Source organism: Rhincodon typus, chromosome 32 (assembly GCF_021869965.1).
Source record: "Rhincodon typus isolate 14 chromosome 32, sRhiTyp1.1, whole genome shotgun sequence".
Taxonomy (NCBI): Eukaryota; Metazoa; Chordata; class Chondrichthyes; order Orectolobiformes; family Rhincodontidae; genus Rhincodon; species Rhincodon typus.
In genome coordinates this window covers 8,112,564-8,136,860 of record NC_063363.1, presented here as the reverse complement: position 1 = coordinate 8,136,860, position 24,297 = coordinate 8,112,564, and the positions used below count along the sequence as shown (strand labels likewise).

Below are 24,297 nucleotides of genomic sequence, written 5' to 3'. Positions count from 1 at the left end.
AAACAGCTGAACTCAAGAGATAAGGTGAGAATGATTGCCCTTGACATCAACGTTACGTTTGTCTGAGCGCAGCATCAAAGAGTCCGAGCAAAACTGGAGTCATGTGAATCAACAGGAAAGTTTTCCCCTCGTTGAAGTCATCCCTAGCACAAAGGAAGATGGTTGGTAGTTGTTGAGGTCAATCACATCATGTCCTAGGCCTAACCATCTTCAGTTCTTTCAATGACTTCCCCCTCATCTTGAGGTCAGAAGCAGGGATGTTAGTTTATAATCACACTGTGACTGCATTCACGACTCCTCAGATTCTGAAGCAGTACATGTCCACATGCAGCAAGACCTTCCACGAACCTGCTGGAAGAGCTTTCTCGTAAATCCACACCAAAAAGTGTCACTGAGGAAGGGTCATTGGACCCAAAACGTTAACTCTGTTTTTTTCTTCACAGATGCTACCAGACCTGCTGGGCTTTTCCAGCAACTTTGTTTTTGTACCAAAAAGTGTCATCTGACCTGCTGGTGCATCACATCATTATCACACCGACAGTTCCTCCTCTCATCCCATTCAGAGCATCCATTGAAACTCCAATCGTACTTTTGGGAATTACTCATTCTTATTGTCTGCCAGATTTCCTTTAAAATCATTCGAGGAACATTCCACTGGAGCGTTCCCACAACCCTTCCGAGGGTGATACTGCAAACGTGGTCCGGCAGATGGAATTCCAGTTGGCTACATCCACCCATGTGTACCCCAAGCCCATTCCCCAGGCTGTCCACAGTGACTGGGCAAAGATGATGGGCTGAGCCCTCGGGTCAGGAACAGCAGCAGATTTATCAAAATTCCTTTGAAAGATACACTCCAATAAAATATAAGAATGGACGAGTCGCTTCCTTGTAAAATTTGACAAAATATTAGCTTGGGGAGAGAAATTTGTGGCGTCACTCGATTCTAGAATTTAACTACTTTTGTTCTACTAATGCATCATGTAACAGCAACAGGTGATGCCTAACCAGAGATATACATGTAACTCGGACACTATCTCTTTGCTTCTACATTCAATGCAACAATTATGCTGTTACAATTATCCTTGACTATTAACTGCCCTCTGTGGTTGTCTATTTGTATTTCTAGAGATGGGCAATGCCCTTATCCTTACACCAAATGAGCTAACTGAGCCCCATTAAAGTTTAAATTAAAGAAAAAAGAACTCTGGGTGCCGGAAATCAGAGACAAAAACAGAAATTGATGGAAAGAACTCAGCCGGTCTGGCAGATCTGTGGAGAGAAATCAGAGTTAATGTTTTGGGTCCAGTGTCCCTTCTTCAACACTGATGGTAGCTAGGAAAATGTTAGTGTTGATGCAGAAGATAGGGTGCGGGGAGGTGGAAGCAGTAAAAGGTAGGTGGAAATAGAGCCCAAAGAGAGAGAAAGACAGTGAACAGACAAAGGAGTGGGTAAAGATGAGTCTGGGAGAAGGAAAAGCTGCTAATGAGGACTATTAGTGACTGACAATGGGTTGTGTGTGGTAGCAGCCCATGTGATGACAAGGCCTGGTGTGCGGAGGTTGGGGTAAGGCATAAATACCAACCATTTCCTAGCTATGAAAGAACAGAGGGCACTGTTGCTAAGTTTACACATGCCAGAAAGATAGGTGGAGGGACAGGTAGTGTTCAGAAAGTGGGGAAACTGCAGAAGGACGTGGACAGGCTAGGAGAGAGGCAGATGGAATTCAAGATGGGAAAGTGTCAGGTTACGCACGTTGGTAGGAACAGTGGAGGCATAGTCTATTTTCTAAATGGGGAAAGGCTTTGCAAATCTGAGGGACAAAGCGATTTGGGAGTCCTATTTCAGGATTCCCTGAAGGTTAACATGCAGGTTCAGTTGGCAGTTGGGAAGTCAAATACAGAGCCCCTATACCCGGTGGAGTTTAGAAGGATGAGGGGGGATCTGATAGAAACTTACAGAATACTGAGGCCTGGATAGAGTGGACATGGAGAACATATTTCCACTAGTAGGAGAGACTGGGATTTGAGGGCATAGCCTCAGAGTGAAGGTATGATCCTTTCGAACTGAGATGAGGAGGAATTTCTTCAGCCAGAGGGTTTTGAATCTGTGGAATTCAATGCTGCAGAGTGCTGTGGAAGCCAAGTCATTGCGTGTATTTGAAACAGAGATAGGTAGGTTCTTTATTGGTATGGAGATCAAGGGTTACACGGAGAAGGCAGGAGAATGGGGTTGAGAAACATATCAGCCATGATCGAATGGTGTAGAAGACTTAATAAGCTAAATGGCCTAATTCTGCTCCAATATCTTATGTTCTTTTGGCCTTATAATTCCTGCACTGTCTGAGGTTACTATGAAAGATCCTCCTTCTCAACCTCTTCCCTTGACTGAGCTATGGTGAGGCTCAGAATAAATTACTACCAGTCATCTCTCTCTAATGAGAGAGCAACTTATGGTCCAATAAGACTGTGGTGACTTTACCTAAAGGAAATACAGACCCCCAGCAAACAACACATAGGAGTACTGGGCTAAGTGGCTGTCTATGCCCAAAGAGCTAAAGTCCCAATCTAAGTGGGGTTGGGAACAGATGCTCAGGAGTATCGGTCAATTCAATCAGTGCTGCTCATGTGCTCCTCCTGATGGCAATTTATGTCATTGCAGCAAGACCAAGAAGTAGGTCCTGTGCTTACTCTTGTGAAGCAGGAGACGAAATACAATGCATATGGAATAAAGGAGAAGGGGTATGAAAAACAGGCCAACCCATGCAACCTGCTTGGATACGTTATTCTGTACACGTCCAACAACCACACACACACACACACACACACACACACACACACACCCGCCCCCCCCCCCCTCCAACCAGGATGGTCTCAGGGCTCTCTGCTTCTTCCTGGAACAAAGGCGCGAACCATCCCCATCCACCACTACCCTCCACCGCCTGGCCAAGCTCATCCTTACCCTAAGCAACTTCTCTTTTAACTCCTCTCATTTTCTGCAGGTCAGAGGGGTGGCCACGGGTACCCGCATGGGCCCTAGTTATACCTGTCTCTTTTGGAATACATGAAACATTCCTTGTTCCAATCCTATTCCGACTTCCACCCACAACTCTTCCTCTGAAATATCAATGATATCATCAGTGCTGCTTCCCTCTCTTGTCTGGAATCAATTTTGCTTCCAATTTCCACCATGCCCTCACTTTCACCTTATCCATCTCTGACTCCTCCCTTCCTTTCCTCAACATCTCTGTTTCTATTTCTGGGGATAGACTGGCCACTAATATCCACTATAAAACCACCGACTTCCACAGTTACCTGAACTATACATCCTCACATCCTGCTTCCTGTAAGACTCTATTCCAAGGGTGCCTCCAAAATGTCCACCTTCTTCCTTGACCAAGGATTCCTCAACGCCGCTATTGACAGGGCCCTCAACCAGCTGTGACTCATCTCCTGCAGTCTGGCCCTCACCCATCTCTTCCCCTCCGGAACATCGATAGGTTCCCCCTTGTCCTCACCAACCATCCCACCAGCATCCACATTCAGAAGTTCATTCACCACCATTTCTGCCATCTCCAGCGAGATGCCACCACCAGACACATATTCCCCTCCCCTCTCTTCCCTTGTCAGCTTTCCACAGGGACTGTTCCCTCCAGGACACCCTTGTCCACTCTTCCCTCACTCCCATACCACACTCCCACAGCCCATAGTACCTTCCCCTGCAACCGCTGAAGGTGTAACACTTGCTCATTAATCTTCTCCCTCCCCAGTATCCAAGGGCCCAAACACACCTTCCAGGTGAAGCAGCACCTTACCTGCACTTCACACGATGTAGTCTCCTGCATTCGCTGCTCACAGTGTGGTTTCTCCACATTGGGGAAACGAAGCACAGACAGTGTGACAGCTTTGCAGAACACCATCGTTCTTCCTGCAAAAAAGACCCTGAGCTTCCAGTTGCCTGCCACTTCAACTCATCACCCTGCTCCCTGGCCAACATCTCCATCTCTGGCTCGCTGCAGCGAAGCTCAGTGCAAGCTGGAAGAACAACACCCATTTTCCACTTGGGGACCCTGCAGCCCTCCAGACTCAATATCGAGTTCAATAGTTTTAGGGCCTAATCTCTCCCATGTCCCAGCCCCCTACCCCACACACCAGGCCTTGTTATCACATAGTCTGCTATTACGCACAACCCATTGTTAGCACTAACAGTCTCCATTAACAGCTATTCACCCCCCTAGCCAGGTCATTATCCACTCCTTTTTCTGTCCAACTGCTATTCTCTCTCTTTGGGCTCTGTCCCCACCTATTGTTTGCTCCTTACCCACTCCCCCCACCCTATCTTCTGCATAAAAACCATTTTCCCAGCCACCCTCAGTTCCGAGGAAGGGTCACCAGATCCAAAACACTAACTCTGACTTCTCTCCACAGATGCTGCCAGACCTGCTGAGCGTTTCCAACAATTTCTGTTTATAATACATTTTTCAATCTGTTTCACACATCTTGTCAAGAGGAAAATAGAAAACAAGACAAAGAAATAAAACCAATCACCATCGGTAGGTTGCCTGAGTCAAAGGGTGCTGACTTTCAAATGAAACCTGTTTTTTTTTATATGTCCATGACATGAAAAATTAAGTTAATCAAGTGTCAATTATTCCAAGGACCACTGATTCCACTGACATATCGAACCAAAATAATATACAGAATCAAATGGACAATAGGTTAAAATATTCTCACGGTGCCCCAGCAGTGCGATGCAATAACTTTGCCCTGGATCTAGAACAGCTCATAGAGGTTGGTTTTCACAGCTGACAGTTACTCAGTTAAACATACAGAATGGCACAAACACATTTCAGTGTCTGCTGTTATCACAACAATATCAGGAGCCATCTGTGACCAGAACACTGCACCATCCCCCACTCCAAATGTTGTAACGCAGCACCATCAAAGCCCATACATTCGGCAATCCTTCACGGCTGGCTTTGAGTCTTCACAAGTTATATATTATCTGGTGGCACTCCCTCTTACAAAGCAGCCACAGATTCAAGTCCTGCTCTAGAGCACTTACTCTAGGCTGACACTCTAGTGCAGTACTGAGGGAGGACTGCATGGTCAGAGGGACTTCCAGATGAAACATGAAACTGACGGCTTATTCGCCCTGTCAGTTGGAAATAATTAGGCTATATGACCCATCAAGTCTGGTCTGCCATTCAATCATGGCTGATATGTTTCTCAACCCAATTGTCCTGCCTTCTCCCCGAAACCACCCTCTAGCGAAAGAAAATCTTAAAAGTTTTTGAGAAGGTTTGTAGATTGGATTGTGGATGAGGTTGTAGACTTGCTTGCCGAGCCAGTGGGTTCAGTTGCAGATGTTTCATCACCCTGCTAGGTAACATCATCAGTGTGCCTCTGGTGAAGCATTGGTGTTCTGACCCGCTTGTTATTTATATGCCTCGGTTTGCTGGGGTGGTTGGCATCACTTCCGGTTCTGTTTCTCAATGGTTACCACTAAAAAGGCAGTGCTTCACCGGAATGTTACCTAGCTGTGTGACAAAACGTCTGCAATCAAACATATTGGCTCGGCGAGCGAAAGGAATTCTTCTTTATCTCAGCTCTAAGGGGTCATCGCTTCACTCTGGGGCTATGCCCTCGGGTCCTAGTCTCTCCTACTAATAGAAACATCTTCTCCATGTCCACCTTATCCAGGCATACTAAGGTATTCTCTATGTTTCAATCAGATCTCCCTGTCACCCTTCTGAACTCCATCGAGTATAGACCCGGAGTCCCCAACCACTCCTGGTATCCTGGTCAGTATTTATCCCTCGATCAGCTGGAGAATGATGTTATATTCTTGGAGATTCCAGGCCAATACTGAAGGGTTGGTAACACTGCAGTCAGCCTCTCCCCCCAACTCCATGACTGTCGTCACATTTGCAACTTGGTCAAACAGAGGACACGTTGCAACATGCCACTGCATCACTTCCTCGTTGTTCATTTAAAAGGGAAGTGAGGCAGCTTTCTCAGATATTCTGAAGAAGACTTACACCAGACTCAAAACATTAACTCCGTTTCTCTCTCCATAGAAGGTGCCAGATCTGAGCTTCTCCAGCATCCTCTGTGTTTGTTTCTCAAGTCCTGCCTCCAGTGCAAAGCACAGATTTGACAAATCTGATTCCATGAAGGGGCTGCCCTTTAATAGCCATTAATCACTAAAGCATCACACCACTCTGAACTGGGTGAAAAAAAATTGTCAAACCCTCTGCATTGATTATTAAGAGAGGCAGAGAAATGTCTTTCCTTTCAGTCAAAGAGGGCTTGTTCGTTTATAGGTTCAATGGCTGTATTTGTTCAATTATCGCAATCCTGATCACCTACACTTGCTGTTGGAATCAATAAGCATTGTGACTTTGTTTCCCAAGGGGATTGTATACTCATAATTAAATAGGGATGTACAATGCAAAACTGAAGATAGTTCCTCAGACAAAAAACAGACCAAAATAGCACATGCTCTCCTGCGTATAAGAATATGAATGCTTTAAAATATTATACAAGGATACAGTACAGGAAGAGGCCATTTGGGCAACCATTTTTATGTAAACTCCTTGAAAGAATTATGCAGTTAACTCCACCTCACCTGCTCCATCCCTATCACCCTGCAAAATGTTTCCCCCTGAACATTTATTCAATTCTTTTCTGGAAGTTACTATCAATCGGTTTCCATCACCCTTATTGTTTCAAGATGGCGGTAGTGGCAGGGTAGGATGTGTTTGTCCTCTGTGCCTGCACACTCCCGCTCACCCAGCCGGCTGCCATCTCCTTTATTTTTTCTTGTTTCTTCACTTCTCTTTTGTATCAAAGTTCACCTTTTATTTTTCTTTCCTGCGGCTGCGGTGGACAGAGGCGGTTGGGAGGGTCTGCTCTGGTGGAGGCAGCACGGTGAATCCTGATGTCCGTTCCTCGTGGCCGTTGCTTTATCGGAGACTTCACCGTCAGTGGGTCTGGTCCGTTCCTCCTGGCGGCGGTTTCGGCGGTGGTTCCGGTGCATTCTTCGTGGCTATGGTGGCAGTGTGGTGGTTTTGGGTGGCGATGGTTTCAGCATCAGCGGCTTGGTGGGTCCGGTATTTCCCTCCTTGCTATTGTTGGTGATACAGTGCCTTCAGTGTCAGCTTCGGCAGTGGCATTATGGTGGGACCAGTCTGCAAATCCTTGCTTTGGTGGCTTTGGCATTGGCTGCCCGTAGCCATTTCAGAAACCCAGGAGCCATGGAGGGTACCAAAGATGAACTTTGTTCTTACTTTGTCTCAATTATTTCCTTTTATAATTTCTGTCATTAAAATGGCACTGAATTGGGGCAACTTATACACATCTCACTGTATTTTCATAAACACAAGTGACAATAAATTGTTATTCTTATCTTTTCTATTCATTCCAAGCAGTGCTTTCTAATCATTCACAGGATGTGAGCATCATGGGTTCAGCCAGCATTTATTGCCCATCCTTAATTGCCCAAGGGTAGCTAAGACTCAACCATATTGTTGTGCATCCGGAGTCACATATAGGCCAGACCAGGTAAGGATGGCAATTTCCTTCCTTAAAGGGCATGAGTGAACCCGATGGGTTTTTCCAATAATCAACAGTGGTTCCATGGTCATGATTAAACTCTTAATTCCAGATTTTTATTGAATTGAAATTCCACCATCTGCCATGGCGAGTTTTGAACCCAGGTCCCCCGACTATTACCTGAGTCTCTGGATTAATAGTCTGGTGATAACTTGCTCTGGCAGAAACTTTCTCATCCCTGCCCCTTTCATTAATTATCCTAAATTTGCGTCCTCTCACTGCTAACTCCTCTGCCACTGGAAACAGTTTACCCTTATTAAATATTGAGGAGAGGGGGTTCAATTAGCTCAGTCGGCTCAGTCACTGAAGGTTAGGACAGAATAAAGCTGACAGAGTACTCTTACTGAGATAACAAGGTGTAGAGCTGGATGAACACAGCAGGCCAAGCACCATCAGAGGGGCAGGAAGGCTGACGTTTCGGGCCTAGACCCTTCTTCAGAAACCAGTACTTTTACTGGTTGTGGAAGCTCATGGAGGCTTCTGTTCTCATCTTATCTCATGGTAATGGAGGGTTAACCTCAAGCTATACATAACTAAATATCTCTCTCTAATAAACAGAGATTCCTCTGTGGACCATTCTACCAAATTCATTATTTTGACCACCTCAATCAAATCTCCTCTTAATCTTCTGTTCTCACAGCCCTGGAGTCCCTCATCCCTGTAACTTTATTGTAAATAGTGTGACTGATACAAGATCGAGCTCCCATTAAAGATTCCCACCCAGAAGACAATGCTGCCTTTCGTGTTCAGGTACCAACTAATTCAGTTTATACTCTGAATTTCCTTCTTTTAATGAGAGAACAACAAATAGATTAACATGAAATTGACAGAAACATTCTCATGAAATTAAATCCGATCTCTCTCCGGTCAATTTCAAGCAAATTAGGCACATCGCAACATAGGGGTAGGCCATTCAGTCCCTTGAGCCTGTTCTGCTATGCAATAAGATCATGGCTAATCTGTAGCTGAATTCCATACACCTGTCTTTGGCCCATATCCTTTATGGCCCTTGAGTATTCCCCAAAAATTAATCTCCCTCAGATTTAAAATTAACAACTCATCTAGCATCCACTGCCATTTGTGGAAGGGAGTTCCAAACCTTTACTACCCTTTGTATGTAGAAATGCTTCCTAACATCTCTCTCGAACAGTCTGGCCCTAATTCTCAGACTATGCCCCTAGTTGTAGAATTCCCAACGAGTGCAAATAGTTTAGCTTTATCTACCTTGTCTTTACCTGTTAATATCTGGAAGACTTCAATGCAACCAATCCTTAACCTTCTAAATGCTAGGGAAAACAGGCCTAATTTGTATTATCTCTCCTCATAACCTCCTAGTCTTTCAAGAAGGGATTATATGTAATCACCATTCCATTAGCTGACCCTGATAGTCCAACTCTCCCTCAGTACTGCCTGATGTAGCAGTTACCATCTCAAGGTCTAAAGTAAGGTTAGAACCTGTTGTTTTGAAGGCAATTCTCATAACTCATGATAATACAGAAGATTCCAAGAACAAACATCTTTACAGTCTTATCTAGCAAAAAACTTCATTAGACGCATATTATTGACTTTTCAATTGATTATCTCCCCCATTACATTATAAGAAATGTGAGTGTTAGCTCTGAGGCTTTTTTATTGGGTTAGTCTGTTGCACACAATGACCAGAATGGACACTGGAATATACTGGATTTTCCCCTTAGTATTAACTTCAGACCTTTTTGCATTCATATCTGGGATTGCCTGTTGCAGACATGTTTCAAAATATCTACCCTTTCATATTTCTGTAGGATTCCAGCCTTTCTATTGCATCCCTTTCCTTTTCTCAGTAACATCAATTAGGCTTAACCAATCAAGCGCCATGAGCAGTAATCAGTTGCCAGACTAATAAAATCAAACACAGAACAATTGAACAATACATCATCAGGACTCTTGTGATACAGTAGTAGTGTCCCTGCCTCTGAGCCAGACGGCCTGAGTTCAAGACATACCTGCTCCAAAGGTGTGTAATAGCATTTCTGAAAGGTTAATTAGAAAATATCAATAATAATTTTAAACAAGCTCATTGACAGGGCTCTTGTGGCATAGTGGGGAAATTCCTACCTCTGAGCTTGGAGGTCTGAGTTCAAATCCCATCTGTTCCAGAGTTGTGTAATAACATTCCTGAACAGGTTGATTAAAATTATCTTGAACAACACATTGCCAACATCCTGGAGTTGTTCTTGGGTCATCCATAAATAAAGACTATTTTCCAGAACATGATTGTTAGCAGCATCCGTGATAAAAATCAGAGGAGGATCTAAGCAAAAATGTTTTCATACATTAATTATCAAAAGAAAGGTTTTTCAAATGGACAGGAGTCCTGTAATGAGACCTCCAGGAAAATGTCCAGTCAGAGCTGGCAACCCCAGATGAAGCAAGGACATTCTCCAAGTTAAATCAAATCAGTATCAAAGTTTCCAATACACCCTTGTTTGGGCCTTATTTAACACAAGTAGGGTTTTACTTTATAATTATACTATTTGCAAGCTATTCTTCCAAAAACTGGAACATGGATTAAGCCATTTTGTAGGCTGCTATGCAATTCTTGAAGAAAACCCAGTTGTAATGTCTTTTCTTTGTGTAATGATCTATACAGGATAATGGCAAAGTCAGAATGGACATAGAGGATTAGAATTAAGAACATTAGAACTGATGGTCATAAGCACAGCTAAGCTCAAAAAGCCTGCCTGCAATCTGGCTCTGTTCGATAGCTGCCTGTCCAACATTGCATTTCCTTCTATCTTTCATCTGCTGTTGTGAGTTTGGTGACCAACTCATTATTCTTTACTTTCTAGCCACCTGTTGACAACTTGAAAACTGACAAATAACATCAAAAATGAGATCCTTACGTCACGGTGAGAGTTTTGTCGATATTTGTCTCCATTTGCTCGCTCTAGCTTCAAATTTTGCTTGACACCAGTAAACATAAAAAGTCAGAACTCTTACATCAAATCCAGGCAATAACTGTATAATCAATATGAGGCCACACATGACATTGCCAAATGCTTCCTCATTAGCTACCCCATCATCAAAAACCCCTGTCACAGATCTTTCTTTTTTCTAGAACTCTGTAACAAATGGTCCAATTTTAAAGGAGTCGTTTCTCGTGGATGTTGAGAACCACAAAGAACATGACAGATTACAAAGAGGAGGCCCGGTGAGTGAAGTCAAAACACATGGTTCCTGTTGACAATGGTATCAATCCAGCTTGGTAGCTGAATCACATCCTTGTGCACCAGAATGGGTAAATTTTGCTGATTAAAGCTATCAACTATAACTTGACCAATGTTGACAGCCACTGGCAAGTGACCCAATACAGATTCTCTGCTTACTAAATAAACTATCTTCAGGCACCATATTATGAAATGAGCACTGTTGTACATTGCAGTAAGACTAACAGATGCTCAACTACAGGCAGCCATTAATGGACTAGCTTTATTTACACCTCCCCAACAGAAAGAGCAGCAGAGAGGGTATCATCACAAACTGCACAGATCTTGCAATATATAACACTCCAATCCCATAATAAAAAAAAGATACTCAATTAAAATGCAAAATTATACATTTCATTAATTTTCCAGAATACGATATGACTAAACCAACATCAAAAATACCTTAAAAATTAACAAATTGAGTTGCATACTTGTTTTTACAGTAGCTAAACCAAAACATCAGACCAGTAGTGCAGAGTAATTTACCTGTGAAATAGAAATGGTTTTGCTAAATGCCAGTGAGTATTACAAAAATATTTTTGGCAAGCAATAATGAAACTTATTTCTTCATCTTTCCTACATATTATCAATTAACCTATCTGGCTTCTTTCTCTTCCTATCTGAGTATCTTCTCTCATTTTCAGTTTGCTCAATCTGATCTCTCAACATCTCAGACTGTGCCAATCCTGAACTTTGATTCTGACTACCAAGTCCATGTAACAGTTGGGACTGTGACAATGTTTGACTTCTGTTAATCAAAGACCCTCACTTACTTTGCCCTACGAGTGGTTTCTGTTGTATCAGCAAACTTGTAGTTTTTTTTTGACTTTCATTTTCTTCCTGAACATCACTTTAGGCAATTTAGCGTACAAAGCGTACTGACTCATTGTGTTGGAGTAATTTGGATTATAGGAGGTTTCTCATGCTTTCCCTTCTTCAAATTTCCTCTTTTATTCAAATGAAATATGACATAGGCAGATTTTTCCCTCCAATCTTCACCAGATATGTGAATGAGACAAGTCTCTTCACAATAGCTCCAACTACAATACTTCTCCTGATCACCCAGATTAGTGATTTTTCAAGGTTCTTGCCTGTTGTATCATAATATATCTTCACCTTGTCTTGCTTTTCTCTTACTTTGCTATTGATGTCAGACGTAAGCAAACTCAACCTGTTTGAGGATTTCCAGATGCCATCGCTATCTTTAGATCTACCATGTCCTCAACACGGTGCATGACTGCAACCTTAGTATTACTGTGTCCTCTGTTCTCACATGCCATCTGGATGTGACCAACACTGAAAAAGGCAGAGCACTTGGCCTCAATATGGAAGCATTTCAAAGGCTGGTGGTGACCATACCAATAATTCTGACCCTGAGACCTTGTTGTTGGCCTGCATTTCAATGAAATCCGATACATCTCCCCTGTTGGCCCAGGAGAAGAGCTCCCTTTCAATGTATAAATATCTCGTTATGCCATTGCAGGCCTCCTTCCATATCAGCTTATTGCCCTGCTTGTTCACAAATTTAGTGTGGATTTTATTGATCTTAAAGCCACCTACAATGTAACTCTAAGGTTGATTTCTAAGTTCACCCCATACCCACAATGAAGAAAGAGTTTCTTTAATTCAAGAAAGTAACAGTTTCACTTAGCAACCGATTGCTTTCAGAGTTTGCAAATCTCAGTGCAATTGTACACTTAGTGACGCCATGATTTCAGTCCCGATATCATTAATTTCAGAATAGTGCACAATACCGAGATCTCACAGGCAATATTGGTTAGAAACTATCTCAAAACATCGCGTCCTATCATGGTGAGGAAATCATTTAGTTATCTTCATCTTCTACCTTATTCATTTTCAAAATGTATAACCTTTGTTCATGGTTATGCCAGTCCTCTTTGTTGGAGTTGAATTCTCTCATTGTCTTCGAGTATGCCTCAGTGCAATTTCTTCAATTACATAGCGTACTGACTCATTGTGTACCTGAACACAATGTACACGTAGAGCAACCTTTCAATTTGCTTAAAATCAACTTTAGGAGTTCCAAAAATGTACAACAATGTTGTTCAGTCTTTAATTTCTCAAATGAAATGTAAATGAAGATTTCATCTCAGTCTCATTGTCATCTTTCTGGTGTGTATTACACTTAGTGTGACTAACAGATGGCTAATGGCAGACAGCCATTATTGAACTCACTTCATTTACTCCTCCCTACAATAGAGGGGCTGCAGACAGGCGCTTGTAATAAAATAGTCAAATCTTGCAATGTACTACAATTGCAATTTTTCAGAAATATTGATGAAGTCATCAGTTGGAACTTGTTGGGGTTGGTTAGCTCACTTGGCTGGTCACCTGGTTTGTGGTGCACAGTGATGCCAACAGTGTGGGTTCAGCTCTTGTTCCAGCTGAGATTTCTATGCCAAGCCCACATTCTCAACTTTGCCTGGCACCTGAAGTGAAGTGACCTTCCAGTTAAACCACCACCAGTTGTCTCTCTCTAATAAGAATGCTCTTCTGGGGGCAACTTTACCTTTATTAGGGACTCTGTGGACATCCGTCTTTTTCAAATAAGGAAACACTACTATAAATCAACCAGGGCAATTTTTGAAGACATCATATAGTCTATGTTAATCCTGCCCGATGTGCGACAATTGTGTCAACAAACTTTCGTTTTTATCAATGTTTGCATCTCTGTAAATTCCAAAAGAGACAGTAAGCCTAGATTTGCAGAAAATTACTGAGGAAACATTGAGGTTGTAAGCTTGCTCACCAAGCCAGTGTGTTTGGCTGCAAACGTTTCGTCACCCTGCTAGGTAACTTCATCAGTGTGCCTCCGATGAAGCTTTGGTGTTCTGTCCCGCTTGTTATTTAAAAGCCTCGGTTTGCTGGGGTGGTTGGCATTACTTCTGGTTCTGTTTTTCAGTAGTTTGTATATCGGGTCCAGTTCAATATGTTCATTGGGACAGAACACCAACGCTTCACCAGAGGCGCACTGACGATGTTACCTAGCAGGATGACGAAACGTCTGCAACCAAACACATCAGCTCAGCGAGCAAGTGTACAACCTCATCCACAACCCGAGCTACAAAAAACTTTATGAGGAAACAATCCCTAGTCATTCACATGGTGTGGATCGATGGCCCTGGTGCTACATCTCAGAGATGCACCTCTGGAAGTCAGTACCATAGGATACTGGGACTGACGATGGGGAATTGGTGGTGGGTGGACAAACTTACAAAGGTAAAAGATAGCAGATAAAAGAGTATATTTACACTTGCAGAGTCAATGTTCAGATAAGGGCAGCAGGTCCATGGGAACACCACCACCTGCAAAATCTCCTTCAAGCCATGCACCCTCCTAACTTGGAAATGTATCACATTCCTTCCCTGTTACTGAATCAAAATCTTGGAACTCCTTTCCTAACAGCTTTGTGGGTGCATCAACACCCTTGGTGGACTGCAGTGGTTCAAGAAAGTGGTTCACCTTACAAAGTGAAATTAGGTTTGAACAGTAAATACTGGCTTTGTCAGTAACACCTACATCCCGTGAATGAATTAATAAATAAAAATGTAGATGTTTCAGAATGACAGAAAAGCCACATTTGCACTGCACCAACAATGAATAAACTTTACAACCCAACTACAATGCAACTATTTCAATTTCCTATGCTAAATACTGGGGTCTGCAAATCTAGTGTTTAAAATATCCAAAAGCAGAGAGGGTGATATTATAGATCATAGAATCCCTACAGTGTGGAAACAGGCCCTTTGGCCCAACAAGTCCACACTGACCCTCAGAGCATCCCACCCAGACCCATCCTCCTATAACCCACCTAATCTACACATCCCCGAACACTATGGGCAATTTAGCATAGCCAATCCACCCAGCCTGCATATCTTTGGACTGAGAGAGGAAACCGGAGCACCTGGAGGAAACCCACGCAGACACGGGGAGAATGTGCAAATTCCACACAGACAGTCGCCCAAGGATGGAAAAGAACCTGGGTTCCTGGCGCTGTGAGGCAGCAGTGCTAACCACTGAGCCACCATGCTGCCCCTAAATTAATCCAATTGATACTGCTATGGGACATGTACTAAATACAAAAATCAAATGTACAGCTTGAGTCCTGATAGATGTCTCACTGGCTGAATATTCATTACAAATTTCAGGAGACAACACTTCTTCCAAGTTTCTGATTGAAAATCCAAGTACAACAATGACTGCCAGTATAGTCATGAATTTAGTGACAAAAACTCAGTATTTGTGTCAGGACATCTTGAACAAGCTATGGACTTAATTGAGACCAACAATACTCATTGCAAAAGTGGGACAAACCAAGGTTGCTTGTTGCAAATCTCTATTCAGCAATCACCAATTGCTGAATTTCTTATTATCCAAGAACAGAATACATGGAAGAATCCAGCAACTTGATTTGGTTTTTGCATTTAGTACATGTCCCATAGCTGTGTCAATGAGCTTTCTGATCAGAGCTCTAATCTTTGAGACTAAAGGAACAAAAAGGCCATACCTGTGAATACTTCTAGGCAGTCTTGATCCAGGTCCCAGTGAACAAGAAGCCAAGGGACAAACTGCCCATAATGTGACTGACATACCTAGAGGGACGATGGAATGACAATTGTGGTGCATAGAAAAATAGCACAGTCAATGCATTAAGTATAGGGGTTAGGATGTCATGTTGCAACTGTACAGGATATTGGTCAGGCCACTTTTTGAATACTGTATTCAATTGTAGTCTCCCTGGCATGGGAAATATGTTGTTAAATTTGAAACAGTGCAGAAAAGATTTACACAATGTTGCTGGGGTTGGAGGGTTTGACCTATAGGGAGAGGCTGAATAGGCTGGGGCTATTCTCCCTGAAGTACCAGAGGCTGGGGGGTAGCCTTATAGAGGTTTATAAATTCATGAGGGGCATGGATAGGGTGAACAGTAAAAGTCTTCTTCCCAGGGTTGGGGAGTCCAAAACTAGAGGACGTATGCCGAAGGTGAGAGGGGAAAGATTTAAAAGGAACTAAGGGGAAACATTTTCAGAGGGTGGTGCATGTATGGAATGAGCTGCCAAAGGAAGTGGTGGATGCTGGGACAATTACAACATTTAAAAGGCATCTGGATGGGTACATGAATAGATGGGTTTAGAGGGATATGGGCCAATTGCTGGCAAATGGGATTGGATTAATTTAGAATATCGGGTCGACATGGACTTGTTGCACCAAAGCGTGTTTCCATGCTGTATATCTCTGTGATTCTACTCTGTAAAGTATAATATTGATTTTCGTGCTGCGGGACATTGCTAATGCAGAGTTAACTGGGCAACTTTCTGAATCAAAGTGGCCCACCCCAAGCCTTTCCATTCTTGGTGATCTATCATTTTTTATTCAAAACGTCATTCGTTTCATTCATCTCCATTTATCCAAATGTACAGTTAGTAAGCTTCTGTCTTTCTGAATCTTTTTGAGTTAAATAACTTTTTCCTTTCGTTTTGAATAGTTCAACGTTTACTGAATTGTTTGGGAAGTCTATTTCCATGTGAAATTAGCTCCAAGAAAAGATACTCAGGTTTTCTTCCACTTACTGTTTAGTTTCTTTATCTAATGATAACATCTATCATGAAAATATCTCCATGCCCTTGTCTTTCCCATTATTAAACAGATTTCCTGGGCTTATTCTTTTCATCTTCCTCTGTGGGGAGGCTTTAAGATGTTGCATGCCCTCATCAGGGTTTCTATATTGGGTTCTGTGTCAGATTGTCATCCTCTCTGATTTTATATGGGCTGTGCCAACTATTGGCTGCCATACAATGGTTTCAATATTTGGACAATGCACCCAAAATAGCCTTGCCTTATGCATTACCTTACATTTCTCAATATTAAATGACACTCTCCATTCATCCACCCAGTCATTCAGTGTCTCTGGATTTCTCTTGAACAATATCACTGCATCATTTTCCTCAAACACTTTACTTTCCCACAGCATTTACTGTCACTCACAAACATTCCAGCAGCAATCACCCGACAAATGTCATTATTATTTACTACAGGGGCTCAGAATGAATCCCCACAGGACTCTGACAATCGCAGCTGCCCAATTAGAATCTTTATCAATAATAACTACCTTCTGTCTCCCATTATCTATCAGATTAAAAATCCAATTTACAACTTTATCTTGTGTCCCACAAGCTTTCATTTCAGCCATTAGTCATCAGACAATGGACTTGCATTTAAGGCTTCTTCCCATTGGACAGGTATTCCATCATCTATGGGCATTGATTACTTAAGGAGGGGATCTAGCCCGTGACTAACAATGAAAGTGACAACTATCACGCATATATATTAATTCTCTAAGCAGAGCACTCTGTATTTACTCATTTAGATTTGCCCTTTGAGTGTTAATTAGGAACTTGGGAACAGGAATAAGCCATTTGGCCCATTCAAGTTGTTCCAGTGTTCAACTGGATCATGTAACTTACATGCGTCTAGCCACCTTTTTCCCATTTCCCCTATCAGCTTTGGCTAAAAATCCATCAATCTCCATTTTGGAATTTTCAATTGGATCACCCCTTCCCATACCTGCCCTCTCATCCTGCCCTCAAACGTCAACAGCTCAGTAGGGAAGAGAATTCCAGATTTCCATGAACACTGTAGGAAGAAGTGGTCCGTGGCATCAACTGTAGTCACCCATCTCTAATTTTAAGGCATTTCCTACTTCAGAAATAGCTTCTCTATCAGCTCATGATATGGTTCATAGAATCATAGAATCCCTACAGTGTGGAAACAGGCCCTTTGGCCCAACAAGTCCACACCAAACCTCAGAGCATCCCACCCAGACCCATACCCCTATAACCCACCTAGTCTATACATCCCTGAACACTATAGGCAATTTAGCATGGCCAATCCACCTAACCTGCACATCTTTGGCCTGTGGGAGGAAACCAGAGCACCCAGAGGAAACCCACGCAGACACAGGGAGAATGTGCAAATGGTTAATCATTCATTAGCCTACTTTTAATGACATTATTGTTATTACTTACTATGGAATATGAAATGTGGATCTCCCTTTCACAGAGATACACTGACTCACCCTTAAATATTATTCTTACAGTCTATTTATACAGGCATTCATTTCACGGTATGAGTAGGGTTCAGCAACATTGCCCAGGAACCTAGTTTTTCATCAAATTCCCCATTTATATTGTCAGATGGAATCTATATATATTAATGATTTGGATGAGGGAACAAAATGTAACATCTCCAAGTTTGTAGGTGGTACCAAGTTGGATGGGAGGGTGAACTGTGACGAGGATGCAGAGATCCTTCAGCATGATCTTGACAGGTTGGGTGAGTGGGTAAATCAATGGCAGATGCAGTACAATTTGGATAAATGTGAGGTTATTCACTTTGGAAGCAAAAAGAAGAAGGCAGGTTACTACCTGAATGGCTGCAAATTGGGAGAGGGGGGTGTGCAGTGGGACCTGGGTGTCCCTGTGTACCAGTTGCTGAAGGTAAGCATGCAGGTGCAGCAGGTGGTAAAGAAGGTAAATGGTATGTTGGCCTTCATTGTGAGAGGTTTCGAGCACAGGAGCAGGGATGTGTTATTGCAGTTGTACAGGGCCTTGGTGAGACCACACCTGGAATATTTTGTGTAGTTTTGGTCTTCTTTCTGAGGAAGGATACTCTTGCTCTCAAGAGACTGCAGCAAAGGTTTACCAGGCTGATTCCGGGGATGGTGGGTCTGACGTATGAGGAGAGATAGACTAGGTTAGGATTGTTTTCGCTATAGTTCAGATGAATGAGGGGGTATCTCATAAAGCCTTATAAAATTCTAAACGGACTGGACAGGGTAGATGCAGGGAGGATGTTCCTGATGGTGGGTGTGTCCACAACCAGGGGTCACAGTATGAGGATTCGGGGTAGATGATTTAGGACGGAGATGAGGAGACATTTCTTCAACCAAAGTGTGGTGAGCCTGTGGAATTCAGTACCACAGGAAGTAGTTAATGCCAAAACATTGAATGTATTCAGGAGGCAACTAGCTATAGCACTTGGGGCGAATAGGATCAGAAGTTTGGGGAGAAAGCAGGATAAGGCTATTGAGTTGGATGATCAGCCATGATTGTGAAGAATAGTGGAGCAGGCTCAAAGGGCTGAATGGCCTCCTCCTGCTTCTATCTTCTATGTTTCTTTAACAGCTGGATCAGAAAAAAAATCTGTTATGAATGCGCAGTTATTCAGAATTGACAATGTGAAGCTCCTTCTGAACAGTACACCAGAGATGTTCACATTGGCCAGTGAATAAACAAACTGCACTGTTATCCTGCTCATACGAGTGAGCCATTCAGCTTATCTGCAGCCAATAATAATGGCTATTTCCACCTCCTGGAGCAAGCTTCAAATCATCACCATGGACAGTACTCTCACTGCATCTTACACCCAAATTCTTAACACCTCATGGTCTCTAGAGAGGCAAAATTAAATACCTTCAGTGAACAAAACAATAACCTTCGCAATGTCGACATTATTAATTTGTCCCTCCAATGATTGAAAATAGTCAGCATGCTTTGGTTAGCTCAGCTGGCTGGTCTGTGTTACAGAGAGACACCAACAGTGCTGGTTTAATTCCTGTACCAGCTGATCTCACCAATGAAGGTCCTATGTATTTGACATTACCCGAGCCATGGTGACACTCATTTTAAATCCCCACCAGTGGTCTCTCTCATGAGAGAGCAGCTCTATAGTCCTCTCGGACTATTGTGACTTTACCCCCAAAGAGCATCTCTTAAGGTAGGTCTCCCTTACTAATCTTCAAATAAAAACCAGGGCAAAAAACAGCTAAGTGTACCACTCAGACATAAATACCAAGGCAGAGTAGCTAAATTAAGTCGAGTTACCACAGTCCTACCAGTTGATCTTTCATTACTGAGATGTCTAGTGGTGGTTTAACATGAGGATCACCATATCTCAGGTGAGCGGAGAGGTTGAAAAGGAGAGCTCTTTGTGGTAACTTCAGCGGGTGTAGGTATTGAACCCACACTGCTGATATCAATTTACACTGTAGACAGCTAGCCAACCAACAAAGCTAACCAAGCACCTGCTAAATTAGGTGACATCTAACTGAAGGAACAAGAAACTACTAAGAACAATTCTGAACAGAAAAACAGTAAAGGAACTAATCACGTGCTTCACAGCCATTTATCTCTCAGTTAAACTAGATCCCCATGCTTCAGCAAATCAACCTCAACATCCTTCTCTCCATCAGGATTTGTGAGGTGTCTGTTCCATTAGCTTGACATTTGGCCCAACCCACGCACATTGTTCATTTGCAACATCTTCCACTCTTACCAACAAAGGACATTTTTCAGCCTCAATTCCTCCGTTCTATGAAACTATTGTCTAAAACCCATTGACTTGGCATGGCTGATGGTACCTTAAAAACTCTTTTGGTTTCTCTGTTCTCCAAAATAGTCCACCTTGATAAACACTCTGTTCCATGGGGAGCTCAGTACAAATGCAGATAGTGAGCAGGAGTATTCACTCTTTTTACTTCATGGGCTATTTAGATAAATGGCATGGAGCTACTGTAGCCACATTATTTAAGTCCATTATTCCATTAAATTAGCCATCTGTCAAGCTGTTAATGCTAACAAATGTTGATGTTCATCTTAAAAATTTCTCCTCAGTTGAGGCAACAGCACTAAAAATAGCCTTTAATAATATTTAGGACAACAAAGCTCATATAGACAAACCAGCAAATATGAAATACAAGCAGAATGTACAGTGTTGTTGGTTATGTTTTTGGACTAGTGATCCAGAGGTCAGGGCTAAGAATCGAGCAAATATGAGTTCAAACTTTCACCACCAGATGCAGAATTAGATTTCAATTTCAATAAAATCTGATGTTAATAAAAGTGACAATGAAACTGTTAGATTGTCGTAACATCTCAACTGAATCATTATCCTTTAGGATGGAGGAAGCCTGGCTTTATGTGATTCCAGTCCCACATCAATGAGGCTCATTCTTAAATGCCCCCTGAGATGACACCAACAGACACTTTGTTGCATTAAAACAGACGTGGACAGTTTCATTGCACAGCCTGTAATTCAGAGCAAGAAAGGATGGGTCCTATTTATGGACTTTGGCACCAATGCCCACAGGATTTATAGAAAACAATCATTTATGATTTTCCTAACCTTCGTGCTCTGCATGCCTATCATGTTGACACTCTTCTGTTGGAATACTGTCACCAACAAACTTTACTTCCCTTTGCAACTTTGTTTACAAGGGTCTTATGGCGGTAGTGTCCCTACCTCTGGGCCAGGAGGCCAGAAGGCCAGAATTTAAGTCCCACTGTTCCAGAGATGTGTCATGACATGTCTGAACAAGTTGATTAACAATATCTCAGTGATTTGAGGGTGGGCATGCACAGAGATTAGCCCAACATGACTTTAGCTAACAAAAAGCTGTTCTGAAGAAGGGACACCAGACCCGAAACATTAACTCTGTTTTCTCTGCAAAGATGCTGCCAGACCTGCTAAGTTTCTGTTTTGGTTTCAGATTTCTAGCAGCTGTAGTTTATATACTGACATCCACTGCAATAATTCCAGCAGATTCCATTGTCTCACCAACCCCCACCTCACTTAGATAGCACCTCTTCCCTCTCAACCTATGTATATATCATTATGCTGTGTCCAAAACTAAATTAAAACACAATATTTCTCAGCAAAGGAAACAAATATTCAGATTTCAGCCTAATTTACAATAAACCGAGTTCAGTTGCTATCCTGTATGGATGCGAAAAATGCACACACAAATGTCTGGGGTGGATGGGGAGATTTCCAGCTCTCTATTTTGATAAGTAGGCTGCTTATATCAGCCCCATGTGTGCCCATACTTCAAAACAGCAACACCAGAGGGGAGGCCAAATGGAAAGTCCTCCACTCTATTGTCTAACAAAAGGGGAATCCCCAGAGGCACATATAGCGCGCTGTGTGTGTCAGCGCAGAGTCTGTGTACCAACTTGTAGGAAAAATACATTCTGGAGCAAAACATCCAAATAAATACTCGAGATGGAAGGGGTTATTTACCATTGTGCATTTACCTATTCTAATTCCCATTCGCAATCTGGTAAGATTACAAATGCTGATGTGCAGTAACTCCATCTTGTTATATAAAGGTGTCCTTTGATCTTTTGTTCATAAACAGATCTTAGAATGATGGAGACTGATTATTCATTGTTTGCGATTGATATATTTCTCAAGAATGATGCATTTAAGTATCACTGAAAACAACTCTAGCTTTCAAGCTCTAAAGTTGGATTATACAATGTACCACATCACACTGGACTCCAGTAAACGACCGTTCACAATTCAAACTGGGTTGACCATTGTAAAGTGAGAAATTCAATAGAAATGAGCGGACACTTTTTGTTTAATCTGAATTCATTTCCACAACATCTGCTAACTTCATCATTTTAAATTGTCTCTTACTTCCCTGAATCCCCTTCAAATCACGGATAAAAGAAATTCTATATGAAACATAGCGGGTGAGTCTACGGGAAGCGATAGTATTAGTGTAGAAACCGACAGGGTGACCACTTATACATTAAACAGCGAGAAGCGAACTGGGAGCCCAAATTATTTAGAATTAGGGATTTGCCCATTTCGCATCTGACTATATGCACCGTCCCAAGCAAACCTTGACAAATTCCCACCGGGGTTTGCCGTTGTCAAGCGAAAATAAAAGCAATTATTTTCCATCGGTTCTGACAGGGTCAGACTGCGCCGCGTTTTCTGAGAATTATTCCGGGTAGCATCTAAACTCGGCAACACGTGCAAACACATCTGAGCACTTCCCATCATGTGGAGTGGTGTGAGAAGCAGGAAGGTAACGACAGATAGAGAGAGACAGACACAGCACAGACAGAGAAAGAACATATTTCATTTCAGGCAGTTTCCACTTATTTGCAAAAATCTATTTCCTCAAAGTGCATTTGAAGATTTTGCGTCAAAGGTAAGTTTTTTTTAAAAAGCTTGCAAAGATGCTTCATTAAGAACTATATCGATAAATGAAAGGCGTGCATGACGCTGGTGGACTAGTAACACTGAGTCTAACGGAGAGAGGAATTTTGTCCAATTGTCGTTACTTTAGCGAACAGGATGAGAGAGATCTCTGTTCTTCCCTGCTGGTATCAAATGATCTCAAAATCTGCAGAGATTTTGGAACAAGATGTTACCCGATTCTGCACTATCAATATTTGCATTGTTTTAGCCTTCCCTTTACAGCGCACTGGCGATTCTACTGCAACAGAGTATTTGAGAATTTTCAGTTCATTGCACCTTGCAGGAATTCATCATTCAGAGACAAGTCCATCAGAGATGGCACTGTTAATACTTCCAAATGTGTGTCCCCGCTAGGAAAAGGCTGTACCTCTGTCTCACGCTCTCTCTCTGTTTGGACACTCTCCGGGCGCTGGGTCTGCCTGGAGGAGAGGGGTCCTGGATGGAGCCCAGAATTTGGGTAGAAATGGGGTTTGACTCCGAAGCGAGCAGCCAAGTGTCGACTACTGAAAGCCGGCCGCACAGTTTCCCGGGAATGGGCTACTCTGCGTGTCAACTCAGTCCAACCGATCTTTCAGCTCACTCTCCACATGGAGGTCTTCGCTCCAAATCTCCCCCCACCTCCCCCCCAAAACCAGCGCTTGCCTGATGGAGGGGGGAGAGAGTTACCCCGTGAGGCGCGGACGAGCTGGGATGGAGGGGGTGGGGGGGTGGGGACCGAGGTGCTGTTGGTCCTGGAGAGGGTCCGGAGCTGAGTACTCAGCACCCAAACCAAACACTCCGAACAAGGGACCAACAATGAATGGAAAATGAGGCACTCGGAAGCAAAACGCCTGGGCATCTGAAGGGGAAATAAATTAATTCGATTCAATTTTCATCACAAAGACAAAATAAAAAAAACATGCATTTTTCCCGGAAAATTGGGTCCTTCGGTCATTGCTATCCCCTTGTGCTAAAAGCAAGAAACTGCTTCTTTTAAAAAGATATTGCAAGACTGTGTACCCGAGGCTCTGATTATCATTGACACAATCTATAAATCGTAATATGGTCACTACATTACATAGCCGGGAGTCACTTCTCCCCCCTCAATCATACAGTCACCCTCAATGCAGTCACCCTCAATGCAGTCACCCTCAATGCAATCACCCTCAATATAATCGTCCTCAATACAATTACCCTCAATACAATCACCCTCAATACAACCACCCTCAATACAAACACCCTCAATATAATCGTCCTCAATACAACCATCCTCAACACAATTACCCTCAATACAACCATCCTCAATACAACCACCCTCAATACAACCACCCTCAATACAACCACCCTCAATATAATCGTCCTCAATACAACCACCCTCAATACAA

The 24,297-nt window shown here is 42.6% G+C and overlaps 1 protein-coding gene across 1 annotated transcript in view; it reads right to left on the bottom strand.

Annotated features, from left to right (window-relative positions):
* LOC109913024 (Down syndrome cell adhesion molecule-like protein 1 homolog) overlaps positions 1-24,297 on the bottom strand; it is a 554,371-nt gene that overhangs the window by 529,555 nt on the left and 519 nt on the right. The gene's annotated exons all lie outside the window — the stretch shown is intronic.